At 36.1% G+C, this 22,441-nt stretch overlaps 2 long non-coding RNA genes across 2 annotated transcripts in view; one reads left to right on the top strand and one right to left on the bottom strand.

Annotated features, from left to right (window-relative positions):
- LOC125181093 (uncharacterized) overlaps positions 1-18,300 on the bottom strand; it is a 34,563-nt gene extending 16,263 nt beyond the window's left edge. The window contains exon 1 of the long non-coding RNA XR_007160119.2: positions 16,918-18,300. This is a non-coding gene — a long non-coding RNA (uncharacterized lncRNA). The remainder of the gene's footprint in view (positions 1-16,917) is intronic.
- LOC125181094 (uncharacterized) lies at positions 32-18,363 on the top strand. The gene is made up of 3 exons (XR_007160121.2): positions 32-99; positions 12,463-12,591; positions 18,296-18,363. It is a non-coding gene; the product is annotated as an uncharacterized lncRNA (long non-coding RNA).
- Positions 18,364-22,441: the final 4,078 nt, after the last annotated feature.

Below are 22,441 nucleotides of genomic sequence, written 5' to 3'. Positions count from 1 at the left end.
CAGACGCAACAGTGACGGGACAATGCAGAACAGATGTTAACCATGGCACCAGGCTGTCATGAGGCAGCAGCCAGAGATGCCTTTCCCGTTATGCTGATGGTAGGCTGACAATGAATGAATGATATGGACACAAGCTGTCAAGGGGGGTGCAAATAGACAGGGCGCTCATTAAATAAAGTAATGGTGATACTGATAGCACCCTGCAGTGAGTCATCATATAGATAAATGACCAGATATGGGGGCTGACAGATGGTGAATGACACTCATATAGTTGAAAAGTACGTTTGAAGCCTTCTGAGAATGTTCCAGCAGCAATTTAATGATTCCATTCAGTTTTGAGGAACAATGAATGACTGTTTTTTCATAAATTTCACATTTACTTTTAATTTTTTTGTATGAATGTTATAGACACCACTGTGTATAATTCACAGTTGTTAGTTCTTTCTAAAATAACTTTCATATTCTGTAAAAAGGAACTACCAAATTTTTAGGAAACTTCATGCCTACATTCTGTCAATGTACAAAGCTTTGCAGTGATCATAGTTCTAAATGTAACCAAAATAAATTTAAATAAGTTTAAATTAATGCTGCTATTCTCAAAAGATAGTTCATTGTCCGTTTCCCCCAAACATTCTGTCAACTATTTAAAAAAAAGCCAGAGCATTTACTAATCAATGAGAGAAATTATACTATCCATTTTGCTTAGGGCAGTTGAACAAATCAATATCACTTTATCAAAGTTGCTTGGATCTAACTACCTTCTAGATTAAATGTATTACAAATATTAAAATGCTTGCTTAAATAAAGTTAAAATTATACTTCAGCTTTTCCCTAAGAAATTATTTATGCAATTACAGTATGTAAGGAAAATGCATATTGCAGAATCAGAAAGGATTTCATGCAAACAAAGAAATAGAAAATGGCTCGTAATATTTTAGGCTGACTGAATGTTGGTTTTTATTTTTATTTTTTGTTTTTTTTTTAAGGCACAATCAATGTGTTTCCAATATATGAGAAAGAGAACCTATCATTCAGCTTATAATGGAGGCTTTGCACAAGGATAATAGAGTGACTAGGGTCAGAACAACTTACTAACAGTTGATCTTACTTGTGTGGTTTGCAATTTTTGGTAACAATCATGGCTCATTTATTCTTGAACCTTCAGTCTGTGCAGACCTGGTCTGTCTGCAAGTCTTTTGGAATTATTGTGTTTATTCCCTTCATCATTCAGCACGAAAAAAATCCCTGAAATGGCTCAGAACTGGTGCTCTTTTCCCAGTTCATTCATTTACACAGTCCTTTTTTTTTCCCATGAATAACTTAGCGTGCACAAAGTGTATTTGCAGTATTTGTAAAACTGCTTTAGAAAATATGTGACTTCAACATGTAAACAAAAAAGCTTCAAGTTTTAGATAACTTCCATACATTCTTTTTACTATTGCTTGTACCAGTCCATCTTTGTTGAGTGAGAGGTGGACTTTGCTGTCTCCAAGACTTACTTACCATAATGCTGTCTTGTGAATTTCTAGATAATGCCACATAAAACATACAGGCAAGACTTTGCTAAGAATGGATTAACTTCAGTATCAGAAACACCACTCTGAACTGTAAGTTTTTGCAAACCGCCAAGTTGGCAGCATAGTCAGCTGAGGAGTCAGGCCTTTCCTCCTTATAAAAAAGGAGAAGAAAGCAGAAGTTAACAAACACAAACACCCCATATCCACAACACTATTTAAGCAATATAATACTGTAGGAAAGCAGTACAAAAACACAGTTTTAGATCACCAGTGGTTTTTACATTGTTTTTTTGGATCAGACTGAGCGGAGTTCAGTGATAAAGAACAAGGATAGAAGCGCAAAGACAAAAAGCTTTGTACGGGGCTGATATCTAAAAGGTGAGACTGATTTATAATCAGAGTTCTATGCCTCTGCAAACAGTAAAATATGATTCAGTTGAATTATGTAGTCAAAAACTGATTACAAAATGAATGATGAAGTGATGTGTGAGCAGGCATATGGTAAAATAAATGTTCACACGTGTAGCCATTCAGAAAGTATTCATGTTTCTGTTCATTCACCTGAATAGTAGTATATATTTAAATGCATAGGGATACAGTCTCACTAATGAGAGAATTCCATTCCTCATCAGATAAGCAACTACACTGAAGCAGTCACTTCAAGTGGGGTTACTGAGATTTGAGATGTCTGCTTACTTGTCTCAGACACATCATGCTGAGTTCTTTTCTGTGACAGGATGACAATCATTTTAGGAACTAAAACAAAAAAAACAAAAAACAACAAACAACTAAAGAATAGCAAATGGTGGAGAGGTTAATGCATTCTCCGCAGATTTCTGGTGAGCAATAATTTCTGGTTGACAGTTCATGAACATATAGTAATTAATGAATATTTTGTGATTCGCCAATATTCATCCATATTGTCATAAATAACCTCATAAATTGTACAGGACTCAATGTTTCTTTTCTTGAAAGCAGAAAAAGGCAGTGATCTGGGGAGTTTGTGGATTATTTCCAACTACTGTATGAGCTGTGGTTAGGAAGAACAGCAAACAGAAAAGCAAAGCAATACACAGAGATGTAAATAATGAATGTACCTGGCTGGTGGATGACAAATGCAGATAAATGTAGACTAATGAGTTTGGATCAAGAAAAGAGACACTGCATATCTACTAAATGGAAAACAAACATCAGGGCATTGACCTAAAAATAGATTTGGGAACTATTATAGGCAAATTCTTGAACTTTGTAGCCCTTTAGGTGGTTAAACTGAGAAATACAAATGAGATGCTCGAATGAAGCTAAAAGTGCACAATATAAATCAAAGTGTAAACCTAATTTAGTTAATGAAGCTTCATTCAGACCACTAATTATATTAGTTATCACTCAGAGACAGCATCCCAAATCAAACCCTAGGTATGACGATCTTTAAAGATGGGTGAAAACAATTAGGTTTCTGAATCTGTATTTAGACCAAAGGGCAAGAAACTTAATTTCAAGAGTGACAAGCACATGGCAGTTTCCATTCAAGTAAACTCAGATGCCTACCTCTATAATCACTAAGGACAAAGCACACAAAAAACTATATTCCCCAGTATTTTTAAAGCAGAGATACAGATTTTATGGTGAAGCAGTTCAGTGCAAATTTGGACTAATCAACATGGTGTCCATTTTGAATGAACTCACAGCAGATTTCTAGAGGTGACTGTGCAAAGAAAACTATCGTGATATTACTGTTATTATGTAATGTTGCTTTGTGGTGTGTTTTTTTCTTCTTTGCATATCACTTCATACTAGTCTTCAACATAACTGGCCATCAGTATTCTATACCAGTCGTTTTATGTATTGATATAAATATATAAACACGCATGTGTACACACTGTACATACTAAACTGCATAAAAATTATACGTGTATATTACACCTTAAAAAGTGGTGAGTTTAGAACGATGGTTTTCCTGAAAGCTGTTCCTTTTTGGATGTACAGTCACCAAATACTGTCAAGCCGCTTTCTTAAGAGAATTGTTTGTTAGCTGTAATCTAAGTACTTTTCACAGGTAACTGGCCTTTGATATATTTTTACTCTAATGTTTTAATACCTTAACATTTCTGAACAAAATTAGTAACAAGTGAGGAAAATACAAGGACATAGTTATGAACAACTAAAAAAGGGAATGTTATTTCTTTCAGATATCAGTCAGTAAGGTCTTGCATTACAGACCTGTCAGAACTTTCCAAAAATGTTAGCAGGTAACAGTAACTGAGTCTCACAAATAAAAATTGATCCAATACCAGTCCAAAGAGGAGTTTCCCCAGTTAAACCAGCCCTTGCTCTCTGAATTGCTCTTTCCCAATGTAACTCACTTGGAAATTCCCAAGTCCAACTGTATCTTGAGAATTTCAGAGTGAGTTGCTTACTTTCTCCCCTCTTCAGGATTCTCTTTTAAGAGAAAGAGATATATTCACTGAGCTGCCTGCAGCTCTCACTTTTGAAATCTATCTTTTGCTACCACCAATCATCTCACCCTCTATGAATCTCTTATCTGAGAAAATATGGTCTTCAATTAATCACCTTGCCACCAGGCTGGGGATGTGAAATCATTTGGCTGGAGAAGATCTGCAGCTTTTTCAACCAAGTACTTCTGAGCTCACTGAACTTCTGTATTGATTAATATAATTATTTGACTAACATTAAACTTTATTCCCCAAGATAATTCATCTTCTTACAGCAGCCAGATTCCATAGCCATCATTTTGTATAACCACTATAGAAATGTTAATTTCTTCTTACACAGGAAAAAAATTATTTGCCTTCCAAGCTACAAGTCCTCATACAGGAGCTGGAGGCTTCCAGCTTGGAATGGTGCCATTTCAAGTTGTTATTATTAAAGCTGGAGTTTAATAAGGGGTTTATTTAAGGATATTATTATTATTAAATCTGGAGTTGTACGAGGAAGGTGGATGCCATTTGGAAGGCTAGTAAGAGGGAGCAGCAACCAGGATACTGTCTAGAACAAAATTACTATGCTAAAATCAAATATATTCTATCATAAAAGTTTGCCAAATTAATAAAATTCCATTTACATCTGCATATAGTCACTGTAAAAGTTGTATATAGATGGGTGCATATCCTAAATTACCAGATAATATCCTCTAACATAGAATCAGCTGCAGTTCCCATCCATCTATAAATGTCACAGCATATTAATCACCAAGACTGCAAACAGTTATCATATCCCTGATGGGACATCTGGCACAACAGACAGGCAGGCACACTTACATCCAGTCACTGAGGCCTCAGCAAATTACATCTGAAGTTTTGGATTTTGAAAGTACTTTTGTTTAAATGCAGCCCTCTTTGGTAATGATTTTATGTTAAAACATAATAAAGGAGTGTCATTAGAGTTCCAATATGGACATGAAGTACACTATGTGGAAATATTAAAAGTATTCATCTCTAAATGTCACTCAACTACAAAGCTCGACAATTACACAGACTCACCCGAACAGCAACATGGGGAGCAATAAAAAATCCTCGTATTGGTCTTACTTTGAAAGGCAGCTGGAGACCACAAAACCACACTGCAGCCATTGTCTGACTCTCACCACATAGTAACTGGAGAGCAACACACTTTAAAACAGGATGCATTTATCCAATCAGTGATGAGAGCAGAAAAGGGGGAATGGTAGGCTGTTCCTCCGAAAAGATCCAGAGCTTTTCAAACCCACTGACACTTGGAAAAAAAGATAAAGCTTTAGAAAGACACTTGCGGAAACTATAGTTATTTTTTTGTATGCTGCAACTGTGACCAAGCAAAATTCTTTAAACACATACTTAGCTTTCCAGCTGAATAAACCTTGGAGTGATTTCTATTGACTTCACTTACATAGTTGAAGTTAAGAATACACACATTTGCTTTGCTGGATTCTTTATTTGAGTCCTCTTCCTTATCATAAACCTCTATAGATAACTGCCAATTTTTTTTAATTGGATTAAAAGCAGGCAACTAATGTAGCAAAGCAACAACCTCATCCATTTAGCTGCTGTTATTATCAATGGAGAAACGAATTCTTCCGTTTTTCATACGGACACCTCCTTCAGTAGTCACATTGCATGGTCAGGCATTATTGAGATTTAATGTGAGTTCTGCTATTGATTTCAGCAGGAGCAGACCCATGGTGAGAAAAGGAAACAAAGAAGTAGAGTTCTCTGTAGGTACTGGACCAAATTTTATGCTGAAATCAATGAGGTTATACACGATATAAAGCCAAAACAGAATTTAGACTGTATAATTTTGAGTAATTAGAAGTACCCAGACCTGCATGGTATCAGTCTTCTATTGATTTTGTCATTGCCTTACGATGCGTATTTTAATGGCAATTATATATTCTGGCAACCTTCTTTTTTCCTCTCTCAGCATCTAAATTGTTGCTTCTTGATTAGTCAACAGGAAAAAAATCAATACTCTATACATTGCACTTCCAAGCTTTAATTCAATTACCATCTGTGAACTAATCAAACATTGATCTAGCTCTGTCAGTAAGTAGAAGGCAATTTTTTTATACCACAATCTTTCCTTGTCATTAAAGGTTACATTTTAGTCCATTCACTACATGTCTAAATCTTTACTGTAGCTAAGAAAAAAAAAACACAGAGCCTTTCAAATTTAATTTCATTTAATTAGAAACTTGTAAGACCTTTTATGTCCTTTTGTGTATTTCCTGTCATTCATGCCCTGCTAGTGCAGAAATATTTCCTACACAATATTCCAAACAGCTTTTTCCAGTGTGTTTTTAATAGACTGAAACGACGAAGAACAATTCCTTTTTTTGTCATTGTCAAAAATGACCTTCCATCATTCCAGTATTATTGGCATAGATTTCCTCCTCACTTAATAGCTATGCTGTCCATCCAGCTAAGGCAAAGTGTTTTAGGTATTGGGTTTTTTTAATGAGTAAGTCCCTAATAAGGTGTTTTGGTTTTTTTTCCTCTCTTCCATGGGCTTCCCTGCAGCTAATTATAGCAACTGTGCTTGCTCTAAGTCTTTTGCTAAATAATTTTATCTTAAAAACAGCTACTCACACTTTTGAGAAAAGATAAAGTTAACTCTTACTTACTGTCTCTGTGGAAGCAATTACCAAATGGTAACTCCACCATTTTTATTACCTTTGCTTGGACTTAAGGATATCATGGTTGAAATGAGTAAAACAATCATAATGATCAACATTATCACTATATTAGTACTATTAAAAGAGAATGAGAGAAAGAGAGAGCATAAGCAAAACAGACAGTAGAAAGCAAAACTTCAGGTCTCTTTAACACTTTACTTTAAGAGACTGTTAAAAACATGAGAGTGCCTGCCCTAGGGGAAAACTTGCCTATCTCGCCTCCCACATTAATGACCACTTATGATAGCTAAAGCAAGAAATAAGTAAACATTCTTTTTGTTAGTTAACTGCCTTAGGCAGACTGAATACTCTGAATATGTTGTAACAGAGCTAGGGGCTGTAACCTATAAATAAATCATTAAAAAAATGGTAAGAGTTAAGTCATTTACCTAGAAAAGACATAAGAGAAGTTACCTTGAAAGAAGCAAATACCATTGAACAGAAACAGTCCTCAATCTGGATTAAACTGCACTGTTCCTTCCTTTTCACCAAATGTTAGCTCATGCCTCCCCTCTGAGCACACACAATCACTGAGCAATCTGGTGTTTCATAGGAATTGGTTTCTGCATTATACTGCAACCTCAGTATCCATGTCAGCTTTATCTAGATATTTTTAAATTAGTCCTTTGGACTGATTTAAACTTTTTTTCCCCCCTCAAAATTCCTCATGTACCTTTTAAACAGTAGCTGTATTTTTTTCACTCACTCATTCCAAATTCTAGACAAACATTTATATTCTATTTGGGTTTAATTAGTGCTTATTTTTCTCTTATTTCAAAAAAAATTATCGGATGCTCCTACAAAGGCTCTCAATTTCTGAAACAGTGTTAGCAGCCTCTGGAAAGAGTGCTCTGGGTTTGCTGTGCTTGGAAGGAATTTGTTTAAGCATTGCCAGGTAATTACTTTCTCCAGTTGGTATCACTATTCTTAAGCTAATAACCCCTTGTATCATCAAATGACCTCAATATAGTTTTCATAAATCTTATAATTATTCATCTAGAAGAGTATTAAGAAATTATTACATGAAGGTTATATAATGATGCACAACATTTACAACACATCTTAAAAAGCTCTTGTCATCTTAAACATAAAGAACCACCAGGATTTATTATACTGAGGAAATATACATCAAATAGCTAACTGATGGTTTTACTGTGTTCTTTTAATGAAAATATTCATGTGCAAATCCAAGGCTTTTACTTATGGAAGGAATAGAAGCAAGTTATTTTTGTAGCAGCATTCACAATTCTAATTAGAATCTCAATACCATTACACTTCTCTTTGTTCCTCAGTAGAGTATCCTTACATTGTTCTGCACTAAGGATATTTTTAAAATGAAATCTCAACTTCCTTTCTTCAGTTACAAATAATTCCAATAATCCAATTTTGCCAAATGGTCCAGTTTCTGAGGTGACACTCTGTTAGATGGTTTCTGTTTTTTATTATTACTTATGACTGGTAATTAGAGAAAACAGTAATTAATATTTATTCTTCAACAGTATATAAAATAAATTGAGAATTAAAATGGCATGTAAATTATGAAAATCTACATTTCAGAGCCTGCACAAATTCTGGCCTTTTAACAGGCTTGAATTTTATCTTCCCTGACACTGCCTTAGCCAATTACTGAGCCTCCAGAAGCCTACTGGCATTCTCTAAATTAGAAAGGTATTAAAAAAAATAAACAGCTGAAACACAAAAATATACAATAACATATCTAACTTCCAGGTAGCAACAGTATACAATTTTACATCTCTTTAAAATGTTAAATAGGATTGGGAAGTATTGTAATGACCCATTTTCACAATAAATTTTATTTTAGTCATTTTATTAAAATATATATATATATTCTAATACTCTGAAATAGCTCTGTCCTATGAAATTCTGAATATCTTCAAAAACAGAGATTCTATTGCCTTTCTGGATAGCCTTCTCCAATACTTCACCCCTTTCAACATGAAAAACATTTTTCTTACATCAAATAGTCTTTTTTTTTTTCTTGAATCTTGTGACTGTGATCTCCATTTATTTCATTGTACCCCTCTGAAAAGCCTGGTCACAGCTCTGAGCTCTTTAGTGGAAGAGAGAAATTAACTGTCCTCTTAGCCTCCTCCAGGCTAAACAAAGCCCTGTCTAGAAGCCTGTGGCCCAAAACTGAAGACAACATGCCAGTTGTAGCCTAAAAAAAAAAAAAAAAAAAAAAAAAAAAAAAAAAAAACAAACTACAAGAAGGAGGAAATAATCACGTCACTTGACCTGCTGGCTACAGTCTGGCTAACACAGTGCAGATGCAGATGAGCATTAGCATTCCTCCACCCCAGGGGAGCACTGCTGACTCATTTGCAAGATGTTACTCTAAATTTTACACCTTCATTCAAAAAAAGAAAACAACACTTGGCTGAAGTAATCTCTAGGATAACAGGACCAGAAGAGGGCACATACACATGCAGAGTTACTACATTCAAAAGTTAGTGCATGCTCAAATGCTGTTTTTGAATAGGACTGGATTTAAACATTGGTCTACATGTGTTCCTGAGCAACGGTCCCCAGGCACTAACAGTCAAAGCAGGTTCAATTCAATAACTGAAATTTTTTTCAAAGGAATTGAGCAAATTTCCAGACATAATACTGGAGAAGAAGAAAAAAAAAGACTATTTTTCCTCCCATTTTAGGTAGGTGGTACAATTCAACACATGGTTTCTACTCCCGTGGCTGTCTGACTAGCTGTGATTGGAGTCAAGCGGTACTGCCACTAACCAGAGCTGACTCCCTCATTTGCTGCTCTGGAAAATCCCATTAAAGTCAGCGGCACAGAATGAAGCCCAGCACAATCATTTCACTACGCAATTTTTTTATATGTATATTTCAAAACAATTCCTATGGAATTTACAGACAGAATATAGCCCTATGTGGTAGGTTTCTCCATTAGTATTTGCTTTCATCTCTCATTTATTTTACATTTCTGTGGAATCTGCATGAATTACCCAAATCTACATTATGTGAGGGTTTTTTGGTTTTGTTTTGTTTTTTTTTTTTTTTTAAACTTTTCTACAGCATACGAGTTTTATTTTTATTGGCTAACATAAGTTACTCTTGTCCCTGTTGACTCACTGGGTAATGATGTCTTTAGTTCTTGGTCTTTAAAATGTAGTATCTAACACCGACCTCTGTACTTAGCCTGTTCTTTCATAAAACACATTTTTGTTGGATAAATTCACAGACTTCCTTTCACCCTAGCTACAAATAATGAGATTATTCCTGTTGTAATTTTTGTAATAGAGCAGCACACTCACCTCCCACCAGGCAGCTTACACAAATTACTACAAACATAACGGTAAATGTTACTTTAACGCTTGTTTTGGACTCCAACATAGAACTATATTACATATTTTATTAGCTCATTTACCACCTACTAAGTTATATTATTAGCTAATTCATTGAACATGATATGTGTTAGGTAGGTTTGGCTACCACTTCAAAGGGACTCTTATCTGAGTCTGGTTTGCATTTCTGTGAATCCATAGAAGTCAGTTTTTCTGCAGTTTTATAAATAAGAAACAAACCTCAGAGATGTAGGAAAGCATAAAATTAAAGGGTAGGTTCTGCCTCTATCCCTGTCACACACAATACCTTATTATAAAAGTAATTGATTTCCCCATTGCCATTGTTCAATAGCTCTGATTCACAGCCCATTAAGGTTAATGGAAGCAAAGGACCCATGAGTGAAACCTGAACTTCACTTAAGTCATTGTTAACACTAACACTGACTCTGGGAACTGCAATTTCAGTACACGTCAATAAAAGTGGCAGAATCTAACGCAGACAAATCCCTCAACTTGAATTTTGGTGGGACACACCATCTGAAATTCCCAACTTCTGCTGAAAATCCTCATCATAAAGGATTTTAATCAGGAGCGGAAGGGAACACATGTACTAAAACCAAGCAAATCTAATAGGAAATATACGAAAAGAGCAAGAGACAGAACCCATCACCATTCCCCCATGATTTAGGGAAAGAAAAAAGTCCTTTTATGGCCAGTGTGATTGCAGTACTATGGGGTAATATCCTGACTTGCATCGTAAAATAAATGTAACCTCTGTAATTGCCCACTATCATAGCTATGTTGTGCATTAGGATATCACAAACTGAGAATTACAGTGTGAGACGTACAATATTCTTATCTGCTGGCCAGAATCTTAACTCTTGCATTTCTCAACGAGGAGAATAAATCTGTAGCTACTGGAGTTTTCAGTGCCACTCCAGCTAAACACCATTATGAAAATGTCTTCACAACACCTTGGCAGAAAAGCTGTTCTTGGTAGATTTATAGTTTTATAAACACAAATGCATAGGTGAAAGAAAAAGCTGTACTGATAAATCTGTGAAAGCGTAACGCCTGGCTTGCGTTCCCAGTCTTTTATGCTTCTGTTTGCAAAAGGACCCCAGGAGCTTTGAAGCAGATCTGTCTAGGGATTTTCCTGGAGGAAAGCATGGGTTGTTGTTTTTGTTGTTGGTGGTGGTTGTGTTGTTTTATTTTTCCAGAGATATAGCATAATAGTATATGTTATATATGCGTGTGTGTACATATATATAAAAACACAACTCCTTTTGCCCACTTCTTGCAGATGAGGCCTTGCCTCAGTGTCAGGCTATTCACAATGTCAAAACCTGTTCTGGTCTCTGGCAAGCACCTGTGTCAGTGAGGAACCCAAAGGGACATTCATACGTACTACCAGCAGCCTCCCAGCCTCACTAGCTCCCAGCTCCATCATCAGGGTTGTTCGCTCTCCTGCTAGCCACCAGCTCCAGCAGCTTAACTTCCTTCCACAGATATGCTCAGCTGCTCCCCTCCTGCAAGAACATCCCAGCAAAACCAACCACTCTTTTAAAACGAGGCAAGAAATGCATTATGTCTATCATCCTGTCTCTCACTAGCATGCCTGCGCACATCCCATCTGGAGGGCTGAAACTCAGGAACTTCAGATCAACTACTGTGTGACACAACAGCATCCTTTTTTCTTCCAAGCATTCAAGTGTTCGCCTCTCTCCTGAGTTTAGCAAAGGATTGGGAGAGAGTAGAGATCCCATGGAGATGATTTTTATCTTTTTAATAATAAACTGAAGAAATATTTACGGGAAACTGGTAAACTATTCAGGGAGGTAACACCCACTTATACTCAAAGGGTGGCTTGTTAGAGGCAGCAGAATGAAATCTGCTTCCAAAGCTGTATTGCAACATGGCTGGCAGCCTTCAGCTTCTCAGGACAATGCTGCTACCATGGCTATCCTACAATACTGACTACAAAGTCACAAGATTTTTAAGAAGCTAAAGGCTTGCAAGCCATGTTACTCCAAAATTCTCAGGAGTGAGGTTCTGCAACCTCCAGCAAAACCTGTGGCTATGTAGAAAATAAAGTTCTCCTAGGTGGATGTTATGGGGACCACTAGAGACTATGAAAAAGAGCTGAATTAATTTCTTTTAGTTAGCAACTTACATTTAATATGTCATAGTTATGTTAATTTGGTGGTTAGTCAGATGGTTTTTGTTCATCTAACACTATTCCATACTTCGCACTCATGTTTGTCACACCACCAAAATGCATCAAGGGTAGGGACTGATGGTACCAAGGTGTGGACTTCCAAGCTTTCTGTCTGAAAAAAATCCATTTTACTACTATATTCTTGTTTGTTTTGTGGGACAAAGCAGAGTGTATTTGCTTGACCTGTTATCCTATCAGTGCCAAGAAATCTTTACTTCTCTCTTTGGCCTCTTCTAGGCATACAATCAAGTCCAATTGCCTTTTTGCTCTGAAGCCTTTTCTACAAAGAGCGATGAAAGTGAAGCCTTACTGACACACACAGGATGGCAGTGTGATCACCAAAGTAGCTTGAATCTATTGGTACAGGTATGATTAAGCTCTTCTCCTGTCATTTCCCTTAATGCATGCCAATTTGGCCTTGTCAGTCATTTTATTGAGTCTGACAGGAGCTTTCATCCAAATAACATCTCCAGAAGCAATCCAAAAGCACTGTGAATAGTGCAGGGCTGGAAATATTTTTCCTGTACTGAGAGCTTCTTTGGTTTAATTAAAAAAAGTAAGCATTCTCCCTTACTGAACCATAAAATCAGTTTCAAATTTTAGAAATCAAAATATCCACAGTATAGTTTAGGAAAAAAAAGTGAGGCATTATCAGAACAACTGGTCTTAAAAAACAAACAAACAAACATTCATTTCCCCTAATGATTCATGTGAAAAAGAAAAGCACTACTTTTATTTTGGCTAGCAAGTTGATCAGGAATGTTCACCTTCCTTCTACAACAGCTTATTCAGCTAGTCCCTGACCATTTTCTTTTCAGTGCAGCACAATACATCTGCTGAGTATTTTTACCATATGTTTAACAGATCTTCAGTGTATTCATTTAGCTGTCACTTCATTAAAGATATCATTTTATTGCTATACTGTCAGGCAAAATATCTTGAAGTTTGTCTTTTCATTCTTCTTCAAAGCTCTTTATGTACAAAGGAAGTTAAAAGTAAAGGAAATTCCCCCAAAAGACTAATAGTTAAGAACGGGAGGATTTTTTGGTTCAGCTTTCCTGATGCTTAAAATTTCACAGGTGATCTTCAGAAAGTTTGTCTTTTTGCTGTTTATTTTCAAGTGACTTGAGTTAACCGTAAGATTCTGCAATTTACTTGTCTATTCATCCTTCTCTGAAGGAGCTTTTGAGAGTCCAGAAAAGCTGGACTCAGGCATCACCACATCAAATCTTGGATTACATTCCTTCCAGAGGTAAAATCTCCTTAAATGCTCCCCATTCTCTAATTTTATATATATATTGATAGATAGATAATATATATACGCACACAATATAATTAGTAAGGGGGATGAAAAATCTTTGGATTCTCTCAAATTAGGATCTCACATTGCCATAAATCATCTTTTTCTCTTTTCTGTTTGAAAATGAGAAGTTATTGAAAGGTTAACTATCCTGGCTGAAGTTGATCATAGTTTCCCAGTGGTTTCTTTTTATAATTTGTCTTGCAGCTTGGGACATAGACACTTTCAGAGGCATTCAATTGTCTGGACTGTTTCACTGCACAATGAAACTAAAGATACTATTTGGATTTAAAGACTTTCTGTATTTGAAAGAGAAAAAAGAACCACCCATGGATCAGAAAGTGACCCCTTCAGAGAATAAAATGCGGTGGATGGTAGATACATTTCCTGTTTCTTCTTTGATTTTCCAGGGTGAACATTGAGCAACTCTAGCTCTAGCCTTTCCAGGCAAACCCTGGGACTTTGAATGAAATAGAGAGGACAATGAATAGGAGTTGAGATGAACAATTAATCATAACTGAGTCTATTATGAAGGACTAGCAAGAAGAGAAAGCAGTTAGAGAAAAATGAGTATTTCCTTGCAGGCTGTGAAACATTTACTCATAACATACATTTACTTAGTTCTCTAATCCCTGCGACATCCTTGGGAATAAATAAGGCTGAAAATGCTGACAGCATGCCCTCCTTTTTGTGTTTCTGGATAAGCAGACATATTATGCTTACCATGCTTGAAAGGGAAGTAAAATGCATAAAAGCACAGGAATGAGTCCTGTAATTTTTAACTTAGAAAGGAAAAAAATACGAAAAGCTTAGAAGGAGCCTGAAGTTTTTAATCTTTTGCTCAATGGCATACAGGTGGCTCTCAGTAAGAAGATAACTTTGAATGTCTGAACATTTTCAATATCTTTAAGCAAGCTAAAACTTCAATACCATGCTAGCTTGTTCTTTTATAAACAGGCAACCAAGTTCAACAACCCAGAGAGCAAACACTGATGTGCCTTCTGAAAATGAGTGGCAGACACTGTATTTAACTTTGTCTTTAGTTTGCTATGCCAGCTTTTAAATAGCAAAATCTTAACAATATTTTTTTGCCTGATATCATCTGTCAATAATAGATCTAGTTGTGCTACTGGGTCCTTTGTAGGCTATGTCGTCTTGCAAATTTTGCAATTCTGCCATTCCTTTAACATTTTGACCAGATTTAAGCATTTGCAATTCTTCTTTCCAAAAGCTTGTAGCCAGTCACAAGGTAAAATAAAGTATTATTTATGTTTTGATAAAAACAGATGCTTGGGGGGGGAGAAAGGGCTATAAAAACAAGCAACATACATGTGTCTTGCCATTCCTCCCAGTGGTTACCAAAGCAAGACTAGATAAGTTTTTTTTTTCTGTCAATATTGCAAGACATGTCTACAGAGTAGACAATTTAAGCACAATGCTACTGCTGGAAAGTAAGATAAGAAAGCTTCTGTTATGGTTTGACAATGAGCCAGCTGGGGTCCAGAGAATTACAGCTGTACACAAACAGAACAGCAGACATGCTAGTAAAGTCCTCCCAGCAGAGTTCATAAACTTGGGGCTACCACTTGCAGGCACGTTTAAACTGCACTCTGCCCCAAAGCTGTCACTTCTTTGAGGCACAGCACAGCACCGCAGTGAATGCACGTACACCTTGCAGACCCTTGCACCAATTACCTGCCTCTTTGGAAAGCACCTTCCCTTCTAAATTCTGTACGGTTCCTTTGATGCTCCATTGGGAAACAGTTTGCTTCTTATGACATTGTCTCTTACCAAATCTTTAGCACACATTGAGGAATTTTCCATGAGAATATCTAAGCCATGCCAGAAATACACATACAACAAACAGCAGTCCTCCTACCAGTAGGAACCATTACATTACATTGCTGCAGAGCAGCTCCAGATCTTCTCAACACCTACTACATTCACTTTACTGAAATAATTTCATCTGCCCTAAACTACACTATGGCTGATACAGAAAGAAATAGGCATTTCTATTTTTTCTTTCATCATGAGATACCCATACTGTGCCTGCTAGGTAGTTAGCAAAACACACTTAAGAGATTATAACAAAATAGAAGTTACACTAAAGATTCCAAGGAGATAAGGGTTCTAGGGAGGATGGGAGTAAAAAAGTGGTTCAGTTTTGGTCAAATTTGCAAGCTTCTTGCTCCAAAATGGACACACAATAAAGCAAATGCTGTGTAGCCTAAATTCAAGAGAGATTAATGGTTACACCTTCTGAAGACAATAAATCAGATTTATTCCTTTGCAACTGGTATGATAAAGTTATATATATAAGTGAAATAGAATAGAATCCAAGTCTTTTTTTCAATGGCTGGACCATCAAATAAACACAAACTAAGCAGAGATTTACAGCAGTATATGCAGATTTACAGCAGTGTATGCACAAACAAGTGCATATAAAGAAACCTTACTTGACATTTCATCCAACAACGGAGAAGCACAATTAAACAGATGATGAGACATTTTAAAAAATGCTTGAGAATTGTTCCAAAACTAATTTCACTATCATAAACATTGTTACCATTCCTTTTAACAAAATTTAAATGCATAGACACAACCAAATCAATCTCTTGGAAATAACTAAATTGAGGAATATCTTCTCCACATTAGTTAATAGCCTTTCGTCTTTGGCACAATCTACATAAAATGGAAGTAAGTTGTAATGTGAAAAGAATTGGCCAGAAAGCAAGAGAAAAGACATGGACATAAATATTTTTGCTTAGCTTGTCCTACAAGTTAATGCTTAGCTGTTGCGCTGATTTCATAGTTTTTAAAAATTCTATTTTTTCAACCAATATCATGATTTCTGCTTGATTTGCCTGCTTTAAAGTACCAATTCTCTCTCTAAGGGTCTTGGAGAAAAATAAAATTTGTAAAATACTGCACATAAGTCAGACTCCTTGAAAAATTCATGCCACCACAATATCTGAAACAGGTAAAATAATCTCATTGATATCACTATGTAAAAAGCAAATACTTAGAAGAGGCCAAAAAAATGCTTAGAAAAGGCTAAATGAGGGAAAAAGGGGAAAGAAGCAAAAACAACTCCAAGAGTTTGCATTTCAATTAAATCACACACGCATTGCTCCAACATCTCAGACAGATTGTAAAATAACCTGCTCAGGAGATCAGCTGTGTAGGCTGTGCACCTTTATGCTTCACCTACACTCCTTGATCCTGTTCATCTCCCCTAGACTGAACTCTTGCAAGCAGGGGAACTCAAACTTTTAACAAGTCTCCTTCCTTTAACCCAAATTCTTGAGCATCACATAAAACAACTTTGAAATCAGTAAAAAGACATGAGAATACAAGTTATATACACTGTGTCTGGAAACCATTTCACTGACCTTGAGGTGAAAGTCAAAAACGACCAGTTCAGGTTGGTCCCCTTGGCTCTTCTACAGCAGCTGAAAGATATAAGCACCTAGAAAAGGCAATTTACCACTTCGTAAGAGTCTCTTCAGACTTTTGCATCAAGTCCTATCCTAACAAGAATGAATGTGAAAGGGCAGTCAGTAACGATTGTAGGAGGTAAGCCAACAAAAATTATTGTTTATTCACAGAAGTAGCATGAAGTCTTATTGCTGACATTTATATTCTCCTTGGCCTCAAGTGATAACTAAATTAAATAATGGAGTTCAATACAGCCCCAATACTGTATCATATGCAGTACTCACTTTAATCAATCAACAAGAAACAAGCTGTTCTGAAACTGTGAAATCTTAAAGACAAAATGAAAATTAAGTTATTAAAAAGAGAGTTTATAAAGTATGTGGATTGCTGAAATTATGACAGCATTTTGTGGGTGGTTTTGTTGTTTGTTTTTTTTTTTTTTTAATAAAATACTTGTCCTTTAAAATGAATAAAAGATACAATGCAAAACCTGAACAAAATGTTTGATCCAGTAAAACAGTTGAGTGAAACAAATATCACCTCATATCAATTCAATACAATTAGCTAACAGTTACACCTATGTGCTGTTTCTCTGAATTTAATTTGTAGAACTGTAGAGGGTCTGGTTCGGAGATAAACTGATTTGTCTTTGTTTATAACCTTGCATGTTGTTGCACTAGCATGCTAAGCCATTGAGTGTTTTTTTTTATTGCTATTTCTTGCAAAAAAGCACCGTGTAGCAGTTTACATGTAAAACAGAGCTGCATTCTGCTACCTCTTAATATTCACGCAAAAAAGGAACTGTAAACATGAGGATAGACATCTACTTTTTCCCATCATTATCTTCCTTACTAGATTTCTAAATATATCGTGTAAATATTTTAAGATACATAGATGTAGTCTTTCAGTCCTTACATGGTATGAGATGAAAATGAGAAGCAGCAGACTGAAGTATCTTTACAGAAATGCATGGGATAGCACTACTTTCTGTCAGGAAATATTTTCCACAGTGCTTGCTCCTTTCTCACACAAAGAAAACCTCTTCCTGAATTTCCAGAAGTTCCAGCGTGTATCTTTATCTACGTTATAGAACAGTCTAAAGCATCTTCATTCTTATGTCCCTCTGAAAACCAAGAATGCTGTAAAAAGCAGTACGCTACTAAAACGTAAGAAACCTCAGAAGCTCTATCGTTAACTTGGAGTATCAGCTAACTATATCCAATATGCCATTTTATAACACCAGGGACTACCCCTAGTTCCTTTCCGCTGATGCTGTTGTTGCTAAAATGTGCATTAGCATTGATCAGTTATTCTACAATGATATTTTTGCAGCTAAGTCAGCAGGAAGATTAGACCAAAAGTGGAAGATAACTTGTTCTGAGAACATCACAAATAAAAAGGTATTAATTGTTCATGTAAAATGTTGTAAATATTTCCTAGCTGTTAGAATAAAATCATATATATATATTCATTTCTTATACAGCTAGAAAACAGCAATTTGTTATATAATACTTGATTTAAAATGATTGTCATGACTTAGGTATATCATATTACGAAAAAAGGATTTAGTATATTTGGTGCATTTAGTTTGCGTTAGCTGATTACTTGTCATATTTTCAATTTGATTACTTCTAAGTGAAATCAGTCCAGAGATTTTCCATTGAGACAATGTCTGTTCATAAATCTTGGTTTATCTAGATGTTTGCACACACAATAACACATTCATTTGCTCTATGATTACTCAAATGATTGAAAAGCTTACATCTTAGGAGCAAGACGGAAGAGAATAAAGTAACGAGAATAAAGTAACACAATCAAAGTAGGGACAATGGAATTCATAATAGGAAATTTAGAAAAGGTTTCTCGGAGTAAAAAAACAAATACAGGTTGGTTTTGCTTCAAGCAGAGTTCTTGGCAGGTACATAATCCATACAAAAATAGTAAATTTGAAAAAACTAATGACAACCTCAAGAAGGTACAGGGAGCAACAGTATAATTTCTGCACACATGGGCTTCTGAAGAGTCTTATTCTTGGAGTTATGCAGTTGAATATCTTTTGTCATAGACTAAAATTTCATATAATTCCTCAAAAAAAGCATTGCATTGAAAATTTCCATAAAAGATCCACAGCAGCTAACTTCCCACAAAGAGTTTTTAATTGATACTGCCATTTTGAAGTCTTTGAAGAGACTTTATGACTACCTGAAGCAAACACCTGCTGACTATTCCCAGTAGCATACATTGTAAGTGGCATTTAAGTACCTGAAACAGATCTGAGAAATAATTTAGGTACTGATAAAATAGAAAATAAAGATTTCTTCCCACTCCAAGCACAGTTTGCCAGAAATGCAATGTCCTTCTGTTTCTTTGATCAGGAAGGAGACAGGAGGATAAGAACTCTAATTCAGCAATAATTAACTTTTTATCCTAAAAAGAGCACAGAAAAGGTAAGAGAGACACATAAACCGCTGTGAGCGGATTTTGGTGATTTTATTTGCTAGTTACATTATTAATATTGTGCATTATATGGCAACTGGCTTTCTCAAGTTAGAACTCTAAAGTGTTAAAAAAGGGTTTAAAACATTCACCCTGCATTAACCCCTCTGGGTGCTGTCCAAATTCAGTTTAACTAATAAGACAAGGATTATTTCGATTACATGAAACCATCTTTATTTTCACTGTAAGAGCCCACATGCACCACAGATCTTTCTGCAGAACTTGCAGTTGATGAATTAGTAGGTGATCAAGAATCCTGGTGAATGAAAGAGCTCTATCATTCTCATTTTAAAGCACATAAAACCAACCATATGATCATCTCTGCACGTTGAGCCAATGATTTAGACTGTGAGATGCAATTCAGGTAAGTGGGACAACACTAAAAAAACGGAGAAGGAACAGGGTGTGAAGAGAAACGTGCCATCATCTAAACAAATAACGTATTTAGGGCCAAAGGAAAACCATAATTTAGAAAACAAAAAGTTTATCAGAACCCATATTTGCCTCACACAAGCATTTAAGTTACAGTGTTTTTAAGTCATAGCACTAGATTTGTGACAAATTGTAGAGAACAAAATAGTTTCTGCAAAACTCAAAAAAAAAAAAAAAGGAGAAAAGCCTGTGAGCGCAAAGATCTGTGAGGCTATCAGACAATGCTGGCACATCTCCTGGAGTATCCCTATCATAGCCAGAGCTTGTTCCCTGGCATCTGCACAGTGAACCTTATCTTCCTGCTCTCTCCATGTTTGCCTAATCCTCTTCTCTTATCCAAAAGCTGGAACAGAAGGCACAGAGCAGAAGCAAATGCTATTATGAACATTATAAGCTGCCACTCTTTTTCCCCCCACTGGGTTTCCTGAAAAATTTGCCATCTTTCCCTCCATGCATTGGGATTTTATAGCTTCACTGCCCAGCTGCCCAGCATTTGGGGATGTTGAGCTCTTCTTTGCTGTACCCTGTATCACAAAATCCAGGAAGCACACAGCGAACACTGTAAAAGGTTTTTCAACTACTGAGAGTGGTATTTAGAAATAAATGATAGACTCTCTATTGCCAAGGAGTGTTTACAGAAAGAGCTAGGAGATGTGGGAAAAGGTATAGTAGGAAGTAGCTAAGGATTCAGGGAGGTGTGAGAATTGGGACTTGGGAGCAAAAGGAGGAGGGAAGGACAAGGAGGAAAGAAGTCAGCTATCAGATAGTTGTAAGGTCAGATATATATACACATATTCTTAAATCAACCAGTTCTACAAAACTAGTTAAAATAACCCTTACATGCAAAAATGCCAGTTTTAACAACGAGCTTGAAAAACTATTGAGATTTTCCTTCACAGAAAGCAAACATATATATTAGGGAAATAGAGATTACATGTGTCACTGAATTATTTACCTGCTTTTATACTAATACATTTTTTGAACAATCATTATGCACATGAATGCACCTATGTATTTTTTGAACAACGCTCCTTTTAAATAATCATCATCTGTCTTGTGAACTTTCCTGCCCACCTTTTCATTTTTAATAGAAAAGTCAGGTGTTTATAAATCTGTTGCTTTGCTGGTGGTGGTGGTGGTGGTTTGTTTTTGTTTGTTTGTTTGTTTGTTTTTTTGGCCAAGTGTACCACTCCCTGTTTATGAAGTGAGATGAGAGCTTGATATTTATGTGGTTAAATACAATTTACACTTCCTGCCTTTGAGGTGCAGCCATATATCATACTGTGTTATTTATCTTGCTTACTCTAGCTTTTTTTGTGATGAATTATTGAAATATGCCTGGAAGCATGGAGCCATTTGGAGCAAGGGTCTTACTAAAAAGTAAAACAGATAAAAGCACTCAGATAAAACAAGCAATCCTGTCACCAGCAGAGCTGAGCTATATTGCATAGAAAAGACCATTTTATTGGTCAAATTCTGCTTACAGCCACACTACTGAAACCTCATCGACTTCAGTGAATATAGTAGGTTGCTTAACTTCATCAGCTGCTTAAAAAAAATAGTGTAGTGACTATCCAAAGGCAAAACTGCCACAAGAAGCATGGAAATGTAATTTACATTGCTGTTACCTCCACAGCTAGGCTGCTGCTTCTGCCCAGAGAAGCTGCGGATGCCCCATCCACGGAAATGTTTAAGGCCAGGCTGGACAGGGCTTTGGGCAACCTGGTCTGGTGGGAAGTGTCCCTATCCATGGCAGGGGGTTGGAATTAGAAATTCTTCTATGCAGGCATAGAAGATAATTTGATGAGTACCCACAATGGTAACATGCCTACAGAGGAAGAACATAGGCAGGAGTCAGAGCACAAAGAGTAAAGAGAAGAGCAGATGGTTGGACAGGGACAGAAACAAGTGTAGAAGCAAGCAGTAGAGGACAGCCTGGAAAAAAAAAAAGCATATGGAAAGGTAGGAGCAAGAACTGAGGAAATGACCAGGCAAGGGTTTTTTTTCCTACTGAATTGAAAAAAAATTGTCAACATGTCATTTTGTCAAAATAAGGGTTATATTTGACTAAATACAAGGTACTTGGGGTCAGATTAGACTAAAGCCTCCATATTAAGCAATACTTTTTTTTTAATATTAAGTTTCTTTTTAAGTGGAAAAAAATATATATATTTTACTTCAGCAAAAAAAGAAACAGGGAAAAAAACTTTCCAAAGTGTTTCCTCCCCTATTTATGGGACCAAGACATTCTGAATTCAAGCAAATTCTTTGGAAAGTTTGGCTCAGTCCTGAATTATATTTCTAGTAGATTAATTGCTTTACTAAAAACATTATGCTAGCACTAGAAAAAATTGGTTCTGAAATAGAACTTGAAATATAACTCTGAAGTTAACAGAAATATCTCCTATCATCAAGAAGCTGTGAATCCCAAGGACAAGGTGCACGCCTACTTCTTGCTCAGAACAATTATTTTATATAAAGATGACCACATAACAGCTCCATTGGTACAAGCACCGATGTGTCTCTGAAGTAAATGCAGTTACCAGTTCT

The sequence above is a fragment of the Anser cygnoides genome, chromosome 4, assembly GCF_040182565.1.
Source record: "Anser cygnoides isolate HZ-2024a breed goose chromosome 4, Taihu_goose_T2T_genome, whole genome shotgun sequence".
Lineage (NCBI taxonomy): Eukaryota > Metazoa > Chordata > Aves > Anseriformes > Anatidae > Anser > Anser cygnoides.
Note: the sequence above shows the minus strand (reverse complement) of the source record. Positions and strands in the feature narration are given on the sequence as shown.